The sequence below is a fragment of the Triticum urartu genome, chromosome 2A (assembly GCF_056163025.1).
Source record: "Triticum urartu cultivar PI428250 chromosome 2A, HENAU_Tu73, whole genome shotgun sequence".
Lineage (NCBI taxonomy): Eukaryota > Viridiplantae > Streptophyta > Magnoliopsida > Poales > Poaceae > Triticum > Triticum urartu.
This window is the reverse complement of record NC_141874.1, coordinates 217,120,611-217,135,140: the sequence shown is the minus strand read 5'-3', so window position 1 is coordinate 217,135,140 and position 14,530 is coordinate 217,120,611.

The following is a 14,530-nucleotide window of genomic DNA, read 5'->3' as shown; positions in this document are numbered from 1 at the left end:
TTTGGTGTGAATGAACCTACTCAATATACGATAAGTACAAAGGATGGTCGCATGATGATTGATGCTAAAGGATGGTCAAGGTTCAAATCTAAATCATATCTTGTGGTAGGGGGTGATGTCAAAATCGAACTTTCTCGGCAAGGAGAGCTGGTCCAAATCAACTTTGAAATTCTTCAGTAGCAGCACGCAACTACCGAACTGATCTATCCTTCGAGAGATTTTGATGTAATAATCTGGCATGGTGAAACAAGTGTCCTGTGTGTATAAGTAGTACGACAATATTATTTATCGCATGGTATATCGTTGATAGAATTGCAACTCTGAATACTGGTTAGGAACTGTCGTTCGATTTCATTCCAACAGCTGCCGTGCTTTATTCAATTTTGAGTATTCGCCTTGTGACAGCATCTAAAACCAGCGCCGTACCGATCGCTTGCAATATGAAAAGCGCTGAGGTAGAACACATGGGCCCACAAGCATGCAGGGTCGGCCTGTGTCCCAAAGTCCTGAACCGTGAGCCTATCTGAGTATTATATTCTCAGCTGAACCCCCATAATGCCCGTGTGTTGCAGAGGGAGTATATTTCTTGGCAAGGTGAGCTCGTGATATAAAAGATTTGTATATTTCTTTACAGAGGGAGTATCTATCTGTCAAAAAATATATTTATGTGTAACTAGTTACTCCTGTCTTTCTACTTCCTTTCACTAATATGTGGGGCAACCGGCAACGGGGTCCACGTGCCATATGCACAAATTAGAGTGCACAACTTCATGGTAGACACACCCCGGTCGTAGCGCCGCAGTAATGCCCAATGAGCAGTAAGTTGGACGGACAAAGCAGCAATATTTCACTGGGCCTGAATCCCCTTTTCCCTCGTCGGCTTGTTCAGAGAAAACCCCCTCTCGGCGATTGCATAGGGTTTTCTCATGGAGAACCAGGTACGAATTCTTCATCCATCCCCGATAAATCCAAGTCCCTTGGTCACAGGTAATGCTAGGATGGCAGCCGCCGCCGTTGATGCATTTTTCTTCCTACTGAATCTAGTGTGTTTCATTTGCAGTGCCCAAAGTGCGAGTACCCTACAGGTTTCTACGCCCTCGGCGAGACGCCACACTTGTTCCTTCTCATCCTAACACAGCATTTTGAAACGCACACAGTATGTTCCTAGAATCCTCTTTTCTATCCGGGAGGATGGGGTTTTTTTGAACATGCTGTGTTCTCATATTATTTTTCCTGCAGTGTATTATTTGCTCTGCCAGAACACATGTACTCAAGATGCTCGGCCTTGCTATAACTGAATACACTAGTTTAATGGTCACAGTGAAGACAAGCCATGGATATAAGTTCCGAGATGGGTTCATGAACCAAGAAGGTCGCTGCTTTTTTATGGCCGAACTTGGATAAACTTCCTCAAGAGTTACAAAATGAATGTTGATGGAAATAGAAGACCCTGGTCCCATCTTCACTGCGATCTTACACCCCGAGTCGTTCCAATTGTTCATCCATGTTAGTTTTGTATCTGGTTCTTGCTTGTTGCCTCGATTACTTCTTAATCCACCTATTCTGTCTAACTAATCACAATTTAACTTTTGAAGTAGCAACGAATCTCTCACGAAGATGCTACTTCTAACTAATATTTTCTTAAAATTGGTGCACGTGTAGGTTTTTTCAGAGTTAAGCAGTCTGCTCATTTGTTACTCTGTAATAACTCGGCTGTTACTAATGGCACTGAAGTTGACTGGATCGACATCCACAAGTTCCTACACTTTATTGATCGTCTTGAGGTCCTTGTGGGGCGTTTCAATGGTGGAAGGCCACGTGGGATATGTGTGCCACTGCTGCACTCGTTGAGTAGGTCCAACTGTGTCAAGAAACTTATGGTATGAGTTGTTTTCTGTTATATATGTTGTTCATAAACTATTGCTTATACACAGTTTTACAGCTGTGATCTTCTTGAAACAGGAACTGCCGAGTTCTATTGTTCCTATACACATGCATGACCGTGGTCGGGTCAGACTTGCGCTTGGTCACAACATGATGTTTATGTTAACCTACTCAATCCCCCTTGGAGGTGAAAAGATACTTATTCATGGGTGATCTCGAATAATGAAGGCCCGTCCATCTTGGAGAATAGGACAGAAGATTATGTTCATGCTTTTCCATGGCTCTAAAGCGAATATCCTGTTTATTGACCACGTTGCGAGATGAAGCCGCTTTCAGAAGGTTGTGGATGCGCGGGGTGGCGCCTGGGCCTTGTCCTGGGGCTTGGCGGCCTCACCCTTGGTTAACTGTAGGCAAAGTAGCACTGTTCGAGGCGTGCTTTGTACGGTTGAACCTGTATAAGTACTCATACTGCTTTCAGCTTTGGTTGTTAAGTGCCCCTGCTGGTTTCAGTTAAGATTGTTAAGTACTCCTGCTGCTTTTACAGTCTGTCATGTTTCTTCAGTCCTGTCTCCCTCCAGCCGCCAAAAACCAAACCAGCGCCGGCGGGGCTGCCTGCTTCCGCCTCCCACGGCTGGTTGTGCCACAACGCATGCATCGCCGACACACCGTCTCCTAAATCGTTAACGCCAACGTCCTACGCACGCTTTGGTGCGCTCGCCGCGGCGCCGCCCTCTCATGTTGTCAGCATGGTCAACAAACAACAGGAATCGGCAGAAGTACGTGGAGAGGATGACTATCGGTGTCAAAACCGGCGGACCTCGGGTAGGGGGTCCCGAACTGTGCGTCTAGGCGGATGGTAACAAGAGGCAGGGAACACGATGTTTTACCCAGGTTCGAGCCCTCTCGATGGAGGTAAAACCCTACATCCTGCTTGATTAATATTGATGACATGGGTAGTACAAGAGTAGATCTACCACGAGATCAGAGAGGCTAAACCCTAGAAGCTAGCCTATGGTATGATTGTTGTGTGTCCTACGGACTAAAACCCTCCGGTTTATTTAGACATCGAAGAGGGATAGGGTTACATAGAGTCGGTTATAATGGTAGGAGATCTACATATCCATATCGCCAAGCTTGCCTTCCATGCCAAGGAAAGTCCCTTCTGGACACGGGATGAAGTCTTCAATCTTGTATCTTCATAGTCCAGGAGTCCAACGGAAGGTATAGTCCGGCTATCTAGACACCCCCTAATCTAGGACTCCCTCAGTAGCCCCTGAACCAGGCTTCAATGACGACGAGTCCGTCACGCAGATTGTCTTCAGCATTGCAAGGCGGGTTCCTCCTCCAAGTACTTCATAGAAGATTTTTGAACACAAGGATAGTGTCCGGCTCTGCAAATTAAGTTTCCACATATTGCCATAGTGATAATAATATTTACACAAATCTAATCTGCTGACGTATTCCGTAGCGTGACATCACACCACGTCCAAGTCTTTAATCGAATCGTTTTACTATCCCACCTCAGCGCGTTTAGCGAGGCGGTTTCCTTGGCACGTCTTGTCAAAGCAGAGATCGTGTCCCCTTATTCTGGGATTCTCATCAATACGGGCATGGGTAACCCAACCGTACCCGTTGGTATGTTTTGTCGATCAAAGGCGAGTCCCAAACGGTCATGGGGAGGGCCCTTGGTATTCAACCTCTTATAAAGAGACCAAGGCTTTACTCCTTTCTTTCAATCTCAAACGAGTTTGCCCTTCGCCTCGAGTTCCAACACCCAAGGCTCCAGATTTCAGGTGCTTCGGACCTTCGACAATGTCTGGTTCCGACCTTCGAGGCCGATGGATGCCCTCCTCCATCACGGAGGAGGACGTGCTGAAGTTGAGAGAGGCTAGGTTCTTGACCGGCGAAATCTGGCATAGGCTGCCTGCTCAAGGGCAGGTCATTCCCACTCCCAAGCCTGGTGAGAGTGTGGTGTTCATGTCTCACTTCCTTCGGGGGCTAGGCTTCCCGACGGATCCCTTCGTGAGGGGGCTCATGTTTTATTATGGGCTGGAATTTCATGACTTGGCTCCGGAGTCCATCCTCCATATTTCCTCATTCACCGTCATGTGCGAAGCCTTCCTTCGTATTACTCCTCACTTCGGACTATGGCTCAAGGCCTTCAAAGTAGAGCCGAAGATGATCGAGGGACGGCACGCGGAGTGCGGGGGCGCTGTTATAAGCAGGAATGCTGATGCCCCATGGCCCGAGGGCTCTTTTCAAGAGGAGTCCAGCTTATGGCAACGAGAGTGGTTTTATATTACCGCTCCCAGGATCACCAAGTGGGTGGCGCCACCTGCCTTTCGCTCGGGTCCCCCACCATAGCTAGCGTCATGGGTTAATAAAGGACTGGACTGGGGGCCGTCCAAGGACGTGCCCTTGTTGCAGGGCTGCATTCAAGATCTCCTAGATAGAGATATCAGTCTGGTCGTGGTGACACAGGTTATGCTGATTCGCCGAGCTCTGCCCTGCAAACGTCGCCCCCTCCGCCTGTGGGAGTTCAATCCGAAGGGACCACAAGATCTCCAACATTTTATGGGCGCGACGCCCATGGAGATGTACAAATTGTTCTTCGGATCACAAGCAATGTGTCCGGACTTGACCGAGGACACAGGTCTGAGCTGCAACCGCCCGGATACTCAAGTAAGTAGCCCTGTGCCCGGACTCGCAATCCGCATATTTATCATAAAATTGCCCTTAAAAGAGCTGTCCTTTAAATAGGAGTGGATAGCGAAAGCAAAGCTAATCAGGTGTCCGGCCCCCCTCCCCGAGACCATGTCGGGTCCCGTGCTAGTCAGGATGTTGGAGGTTGTGCCTTTGGAGGAAAGCGAGGGAGGGGAGAAGGAAGCTACGGCCTCCTTGAAGGAGGCTGTTTGGAAGGGAGGAATCAAACATTCCTCTCCTCAGGGGAAGAAGAGGACCGCCTCTGAAGACCCGGAGACCATGGCCTCAAAGCGGGGGAAGAAATCTTCGCCAGAGGGTCCTGTGCTGGGGGATACTTCGGCCGAATTATGGCCTCAAGGGGATCAGCCCTCCACCGAGCCGTAAGTAGAGAGGAGTTTTGTTTTTAAGAAATGAGAGAAATCCTTGCTTTATATCTGAGAAAAGTAATCGAAAATTTACCTTGTAGCTCGGACCTTAGCCCTTCTCAGCAGAGCTCGTCTTTGGGGGATCTTCTTCCGGAGATGATGGAGAGCGGAATGCCTCCCCCTGCCGTACCGCCTTGCGAGGCGGGCGACCCTGAGGTATCGTCGCGGAGGGTTTCTCCGAATCTGGCAGGGCCGGAAGGTAGTCATATGCCCCCCCAAAGCCCTCTGCGTCCGGCCTTCAAAAAGGGCCATTGGACGAGTCCAGCACCGTCTGGTGCGCGGTCGGAGGAGCTGAAGGATCTGCTAGGGCGAGCATCTATCTCAAAGGAGCACCGTGCATTGATGGGTACGGTGATTGAGAGGATTTCATCCGCGGAGAGCGGATTGCACGAGGCCGTCAGGAGTTTACTGACAGTTTTTGAGGTACGCGAAATAATGTACCCTTTTTGGACAGTTGCGCATAAGTAAGATGCGCCCTGTGTAGATAGTAGCCCCTGAGACTCTGTGCGTTGTCAAAAGTGACGGCGCGCAGAGGAACATAATCCCAGGTCTAATATGCCGCCTTCATATGTAGGTGGCGAAGTGTCCGGTGGCCAGCCGGACTGATGAATTTGTCGAGCTAAAGCGGCAACTTGACGTGGCAGATGCCGACATCGCGCTTGTCAACAAGCGGCTTGACGAGGCACAAGGTATGTAATTCCTCCGGCGGCACCCGGTAAGAGGAGCTTTATGCCAGTATCTTACAATGTGTGCGCTTGATGCAGATGGTGCTGCTGCCATGGAGAATCTTCGGGCGGAACTTGCCCGAACCAAGGAGCAAGCCAGGAAAAGTGATGCGGCTGCCGGAAAGGCAATTGAAGAGCTGAAAGCTGAACAGGCTGCTCACTGCCGAAGCAAGAAGGAAATGGCCGAGATGGCTGTGAAGCTGAAGAGCGCTGCTGACCATTGCGAGCTTCTTGAAAAAGAAGATCAGGCGGAACAGACGTACCTGGAGAAGGCCGTTGCCGATGCCAAGGATGCTCGCTCTGCGATGAGAGCTATGAAGGAGGAGTTGCGTCAGGCCGGAGAGATCGCGGCTGGAAAGCCCTTTATGCTGTGGAGGAAGTTCTGTGATCCTAAACATGCTCCGTTAGACCGAATGTGGAGTGCGGCGGACACCTATCTGGATTTGGCAGCGAGTGTCGCAGATGCGGCCAAACACTTCCGAGATCAAGAAGATCGTGAAGTGGAAAAGCTCTTTTGGTCACAGTTCCACAACCCGGAGCGTCCATTGTCATTAGCGGATCGTTTGGCCGAATGGGCCGAGCTAAATAGGTTGTCCGGACTCGCCATGAAGTATGTCATGAGTCATCTGTGGCCAGAGAGGCCAGAGCCGAAAAGATATTTCCACTTGGTGCAGCAGTTCCTTGGTGCGGCGCCGCATATCAATGCGATGAAGAGGTCAGCGTGCATAGAGGGTGTGCGGATGGCTCTTGCCCGTGTCAAGACATATTGGGCAGAAATGGAGGCCATCACTGTTGCATCCCCAGATTCGGATGGAAGCCGAGTACCTGCCGAGCACTATTTTCAGGAAGTTCTGCAAGGCGCTCGTTTAATAGAGACGCAGTGCTTGAAGGATACTATATTCGAATAGCATATATTATTGTAAAACAATATTTTGATAAATTGTAGAAGCTTTTTATACTTGTGCCTGCAAGTATTATAATACCTCCTGTGCGGCCGTTTAACATATATGTATATATAATCTGAAAGATGGCAGTCGTCGGCTTCAGCCCCCACGCACATAATGCGGGGGTGTTCGCAGAAAGTGCATTTTCACACTTGATCCAACGTCTTGGTCCTACAAAGGAGGTGATAGCGCAGCAAACTAGGCAATCGGACTATGATGCTTTATCACTTTCACTTAGCCATAGGAGTTTGACAGTGAGGCTACTTATATAGCCCCTGGTGGCGCCTGCGCTCGCCCGAACTCGGGGCGCGTATGTGCCTGGCCGGGAAGCGGCCCTTCGTTAATGCGGAGGAATCCTAAAGATTCCGGTAAGTCATCGAGTGGTTGACCAGTCTCACGCTATATCATGACAGTCAGTTTTCGGCTTTCTCTACGGAGGTGCTCGCCTGGCCGAACCGGGGCACAATCGCAGTAGTTCTCCTGGTGCCGCCTTAGCCGATAGAGCGGAACATAAGGTAGCAAAACACAGGAGCCGGGCAAACCCAACATTTGACCAAAGACATGATTCGGAGCTGATGCATATAAGGCCAAACTCGCGACGCCGAACACTCCCTAATGTATTCGGTCTTTATGAGGGCAGGCGGGATAACGCCCTTAGTAATAAGCCCATGGTGTCCAGGTATGTGCAAAACTCTGACGTGGCCACATGCCAAAACGCCAACCTCCTCCTTGGTTATACCAAGAAACCAGGGGATATGTGTATCAAGAAGAGACAGTAAAAAAGGTTTACGCAGGGTCTTAATCTGAAAAGAATCCTTGGAACGGTCCATGCTGCACGTCTACGCCTGTGTCTCCGTTGTGCCATATCCTGGACGGGCGTAGCACGGTGTTCATGTGTAAAAGGGAGGAACTTAGTTGAAGAAAGATCATGCCGAACATGAGTTATACTAAATAAACAAAGTATGAATCGAAATGGGTAAAATTGAGCTTTATTGTCTCTTGTTTTATATGCGCGGAGCCCCTAGTACAGGGGTATACGACTATTAAGCCTTTATCAATTGTATGTTTATGCCGGACTCGTCTAGCCGTGTCCGTGGTCTTGACGACCTGTCAAGGCAGCCGCACTGTCTTCCGCGCGGGAGGAACACTCAATGTTTTCCCTTTAATGAGATGATGCCTCGTGGATCGGGCATCTTAAGCGTAAGAGATGCATAATGTGGTATTGCGTTAAAGTGGGCGAAAGCTTCGCGTCCCAGCAGTGCTTGATAGCTACTTGAGAATGGGGTGATGTGGAAAGTTAGCTGTTCGCGACGGAAGTTATCAGGGGAGCCAAACATAACTTCTAGCCGGAGAGAACCCATGCAACGGGCATCCGGGCCTGGCGTTACCCCTTGAAAGGAGGTTTTGCTATGGCGAATTTTTGTTGGGTCTATACCCATGTTGCGGATTGTGTCCTGGTATAACAGGTTTAGACCACTGCCGCCGTCCATCAGGACATTTGTAAAGTGGAGTCCGCCGATTATTGGATCTAATACCTGAAGGAAATATGCCCTAGAGGCAATAATAAAGTTATTATTTATTTCCTTGTATCATGATAAATGTTTATTATTCATGCTAGAATTGTATTAACCGGAAACATAATGCATGTGTGAATACATAGACAAACAGAGTGTCACTAGTATGCCTCTACTAGACTAGCTCATTAATCAAAGATGGTTATGTTTCCTAACCATAGACAAAATAGTTGTTATTTGATTAATGGGATCACATCATTAGTTGAATGATCTGATTGACATGACCCATTCCATTAGCTTAGCACCCAATCGTTTAGTATGTTGCTATTGCTTTCTTCATAACTTATACATGTTCCTATGACTATGAGATTATGCAACTCCCGTTTACTGGAGGAACACTTTGGGTACTACCAAACGTCACAACGTAACTGGGTGATTATAAAGGAGTACTACAGGTGTCTCCAAAGGTAGATGTTGGGTTGGCGTATTTCGAGATTAGGATTTGTCACTCCGATTGTCGGAGAGGTATCTCTGGGCCCTCTCGGTAATGCACATCACATAAGCCTTGCAAGCATTACAACTAATATGTTAGTTGTGAGATGATGTATTATGGAACGAGTAAAGAGACTTGCCGGTAACGAGATTGAACTAGGTATTGGATACCGACGATCGAATCTCGGGCAAGTAACATACCGATGACAAAGGGAACAACGTATGTTGTTATGCGGTCTGACCGATAAAGATCTTCGTAGAATATGTAGGAGCCAATATGGGCATCCAGGTCCCGCTATTGGTTATTGACCGGAGATGTGTCTCGGTCATGTCTACATTGTTCTCGAACCGTAGGGTCCGCACGCTTAACGTTACGATGACAGTTATTATGAGTTTATGCATTTTGATGTACCGAAGTTAGTTCGGAGTCCCGGATGTGATCACGGACATGACGAGGAGTCTTGAAATGGTCGAGACATAAAGATTGATATATTGGATGACTATATTCGGACACCGGAAGTGTTCCGGATGAATTTCGGATAAAACCGGAGCACCGGGGGGTTACCGGAACCCCCCGAGGGGTTAATGGGCCTTATGGGCCTAATGTGGAGAAGAGGAAGGGGCTGCCAGGGCAGGCCACGCACCCCCTCTCCCCCTAGTCCGAATTGGACAAGGAGGGAGGGGCGGCGCCCCCCCTTTCCTATTCTCCCTCCACCTCTCCTAGTTGGACAAGGAACGGGGAGGGGAGTCCTACTCCCGGTAGGAGTAGGACTCCTCCTGTGCCCTCCTCTAGGCCGGCGCACCACCCCCCCTGGATCCTTTATATACGGAGGCAGGGGGCACCCTAGAACACACAAGTTGATCCTCGTGATCGTTCCTTAGCCGTGTGCGGTGCCCCCTGCCACCATATTACACCTCGGTCATATCGTTGTAGTGCTTAGGCGAAGCCCTGCGTCGGTGGAACATCATCATCATCACCACGCCGTCGTGCTGACGGAACTCATCCCCGAAGCTTTGCTGGATCGGAGCCCGGGGAGCGTCATCGAGCTGTACGTGTGCTAAGAACTCGGAGGTGCCGGAGTAACGGTGCTTGGATCGGTCGGATCGGGAAGAAGACGTACGACTACTTCCTCTACGTCGTGTCAACACTTCCGTTGCGATATACAAGGGTACGTAGATCATACTCTCCCCTCTCGTTGCTATGCATCACCATGATCTTGCGTGTGCGTAGGAAAATTTTGAAATTACTACGTTCCCCAACAGTGGCATCAGAGCCTAGGTTTTATGGTTTGATGTTATATGCACGAGTAGAACACAAGTGAGTTGTGGGTGATATAAGTCATACTGCCTACCACCATGTCATACTTTGGTTCGGCGGTATTGTTGGACGAGACGACCCGGACCGACATTACGCGTACGCTTACGCGAGACCGGTTCTCCCGACGTGCTTTGCACATAGGTGGCTTGCGGGCGACAGTCTCTCCAACTTTAGTTGAACCGAGTGTGGCTACGCCCGGTCCTTGCGAAGGTTAAAACGGAGTTAAATTGACAAACTATCGTTGTGGTTTTGATGCGTAGGTGAGATTGGTTCTTACTTAAGCCTGTAGCAGCCACGTAAAACTAGCAACAACAAAGTAGAGGACGTCTAACTTGTTTTTGCAGGGCATGTTGTGATGTGATATGGCCAAGACATGATGCTAAATTTTATTGTATGAGATGATCATGTTTTGTAACCGAGTTATCGGCAACTGGCAGGAGCCATATGGTTGTCGCTTTATTGTATGCAATGCAATCGCGATGTAATGCTTTACTTTATTACTAAGCGGTAGTGATAGTCGTGGAAGCATAAGATTGGCGAGACGACAACGATGCTATGATGGAGATCAAGGTGTCGCGCCGGTGACGATGGTGATCATGACGGTGCTTCGGAGATGGAGATCACAGGCACAAGATGTTGATGGCCATATCATATCACTTATATTGATTGCATGTGATGTTTATCTTTTATGCATCTTATCTTTCTTTGATTGACGTTAGCGTTATAAGATGATCTCTCACTAAATTATCAAGAAGTGTTCTCCCTGAGTATGCACCGTTGCCAAAGTTCGTCATGCCCAGACACCACGTGATGATCGGGTGTGATAAGCTCTACGTCCATCTACAACGGGTGCAAGCCAGTTTTTGCACACGCAGAATACTCAGGTTAAACTTGACGAGCCTAGCATATGCAGATATGGCCTCGGAACACGGAGACCGAAAGGTCGAGCGTGAATCATATAGTAGATATGATCAACATAGTGATGTTCACCAATGAAACTACTCCATCTCACGTGATGATCGGACATGGTTTAGTTGATTTGGATCACGTGATCACTTAGAGGATTAGAGGGATGTCTATCTAAGTGGGAGTTCTTAAGTAATATGATTAATTGAACTTAAATTTATCATGAACTTAGTCCTGGTAGTATTTTGCAAATTATGTTGTAGATCAATAGCTCGCGTTGTTGCTTCCCTGTGTTTATTTTGATATGTTCCTAGAGAAAATTGTGTTGAAAGATGTTAGTAGCAATGATGCGGATTGGATCCGTGATCTGAGGTTTATCCTCATTGCTGCACAGAAGAATTATGTCCTTGATGCACCGCTAGGTGACGGACCTATTGCAGGAGCACATGCAGACATTATGAACGTTTGGCTAGCTCAATATGATGACTACTTGATAGTTTAGTGCACCATGCTTAATGGCTTAGAATCGGGACTTCAAAGACGTTTTGAAAGTCATGGAGCATATGAGATGTTCCAGGAGTTGAAGTTAATATTTCAAGAAAATACCCGAGTTGAGAGATATGAAGTCTCCAACATGTTCTATAGCTAAAAGATGGAGGAGAATCGCTCAACTAGTGAGCATGTGCCCAAATTGTCTGAGTACAACAATCGCTTGAATCAAGTGGGAGTTAATCTTCCAGATAAGATAGTGATTGACAGAATTCTCTAGTCACCATCACCAAGGTAGTAGAACTTCATGATGAACTATGATATGCAAGGGATAACGGAAACGATTCCCAAGCTCTTCGTAATGCGGAAATTGACGAAGGTAGAAATCGAGAAAAACATCAAGTGTTGATGGTAGACAAGACCACTAGTTTCAAGAAAAGGGCAGAGGGAAGAAGGGGAACTTCAAGAAGAACAGCAAGCAAGTTGCTGCTCAAGTGAAGAAGCCCAAGTCTGGTCCTAAGCCTGAGACTAAGTGTTTCTACTGCAAAAGGACTGGTCACTAGAAGCGGAACTACCCCAAGTGATTGGCAGATAAGAAGGATGGCAAAGTGAACATAAGTATATTTGATATACATGTTATTGATGTGTACTTTACTAGTGTTTATAGCAACCCCTCAGTATTTGATACTAGTTCAGTTGCTAAGATTAATAACTCAAAATGGGAGTTGCAGAATAAACAGAGACTAGTTAAGGGTGAAGTGATGATGTGTGTTGGAAGTGGTTCCAAGATTGATATGATCATCATCGCACACTCCCTATACTTTCTGGATTAGTGTTGAACCTGAATAAGTGTTATTTGGTGTTTGCGTTAAGCATGAATATGATTTGATCATGTTTATTGTAATACGGTTATTCATTTAAGTAAGAGAATAAATTGTTGTTCTGTTTACATGAATAAAACCTTATATGGTTACACACCCAATGAAAATAGTTCGTTGGATCTCGATCGTAGTGATACACATAATCATAATATTGAAACCAAAAGATGCAAAGTTAATAGTGATAGTGCAACTTATTTGTAGCACTACCGTTTAGGTCATATTGGTGTAAAGCGCATGAAGAAACTCCATGCTGATGGGATTTTGGAATCACTTGATTATGAATCACTTGATGCTTGCGAACCATGCCTCATGGGCAAGATGACTAAGACTCCGTTCTCCGGAGCGAGCAACTGACTTATTGGAAATAATACATACTGATGTATGTAGTCCGATGAGTGTTAAGGCTCACGGCAAGTATCGTTATTTTCTGAACTTCACAGATGATTTGAGCAGATATGGGTATATCTACTTGATGAAACATAAGTCTGAAACATTTGAAAAGTTCAAAGAATTTCAGAGTGAAGTGGAAAATCATCGTGACAAGAAAATAAAGTTTCTACGATCTGATCACGGAGACAAATATTTGATTTACGAGTTTGGTCTTCAATTAAAACAATGTGGAATAGTTTCACAAACTCATGCCACATAGAACACCACAGCATAATGGTGTGTCCGAACGTCATAACCGTACTTTATTGGATATAGTGCAATCTATGATGTCTCTTACCGATCTACCACTATTGTTTTGGGGTTATGCACTAGAGACAGCTGTATTCACGTTAAAAGGGAACCATCTAAATCTGTTGAGACGACACCGTATGAACTGTGGTTTGGCAAGAAACCAAAGTTGTCGTTTCTTAAAGTTTGGGACTGCGATGCTTATGTGAAAAAGTTTCAACATGATAAGCTCGAACCCAAATCGGAGAAGTAAATCTTCATAGGTTACCCAAAAGAAAATGTTGGGTACACCTTCTATCACAGATCCGGAGGCAAGTTATTCATTGCTGAGAATGGATCCTTTCTAGAGAAGGAGTTTCTCTCGAAAGAAGTGAGTGGGAGGAAAGTAGAAAACTTGATAAGGTAATTGTACCTTCTCCCTTATTGGAAAATAGTTCATCACAGAAATCTGTTCTTGTGACTACTACAATTAGTGAGGAAGCTAATGATGATGATCATGTAACTTCAGATCAAGTTACTACCGAATCTCGTAGGTAAACCAGAGTGAGATCCGCACCAGAGTGGTACGGTAATCCTATTCTGGAAGTCATGTTTCTAGACCATGACGAACTTGCGAACTATGAGGAAGCGATGATGAGCCCAGATTCCGCAAAATGGCTTGAGGACATGAAATCTGAGATGGGATCCATGTATGAGAACAAAATATGGATTTTGGTTGACTTGCCCGATGATCGGCAAGCAATTGAGAATAAATGGATCTTCAAGAGGAAGACGGACGCTGATAGTAGTGTTACTATCTACAAAGCTAGAATTGTCGCAAAAGGTTTTCGACAAGTTCAAGGTGTTGACTACGATGAGAGTTTCTCACTCGTATCTATGCTTAATCTGTCTGAATCATGTTAGCAATTGCCGCATTTTATGAAATATGGCAAATGGATAACAAAACTGCAATCCTTAATGGATTTCTTAAAGAAGAGTTGTATATGATGCAACCAGAAGTTTTTGTCAATCCTAAAGGTGTTAACAAAATATGCAAACTCCAGCGATCCATCTATGGACTGGTGTAAGCATCTCGGAGTTGGAATATACGCTTTGATAAGTTGATCAAAGCATATAGTTTTATACAGACTTGCGGTGAAGCCTATATTTACAAGAAAGTGAGTGGGAGCACTACAGCATTTCTGATAAGTATATGTGTATGACATATTGTTGATCGGAAATAATGTAGAATTATTCTGCAAAGCATAAAGGAGTGTTTGAAAGGATTTTTTCAAAGAAAACCTCGGTGAAGCTGCTTACATATTGAGCATCAAGATCTATAGAAATAGATCAAGACGCTTGATAAGTTTTTTTTCAATGAGTACATACCTTGACAAGATTTTGAAGTAGTTCAAAATGGAATAGTCAAAGAAAGAATTCTTGCCTATGTTACAAGGTGTGAAATTGAGTAAGACTCAAAGCCCGACCACGGCAGAAAATAGAATGAGAATGAAAGTCATTCCCTATGCCTTGGCCATAGGTTCTATAAAGTATGCCATGCTGTGTACCAGATCTATTGTATACCCTACCAC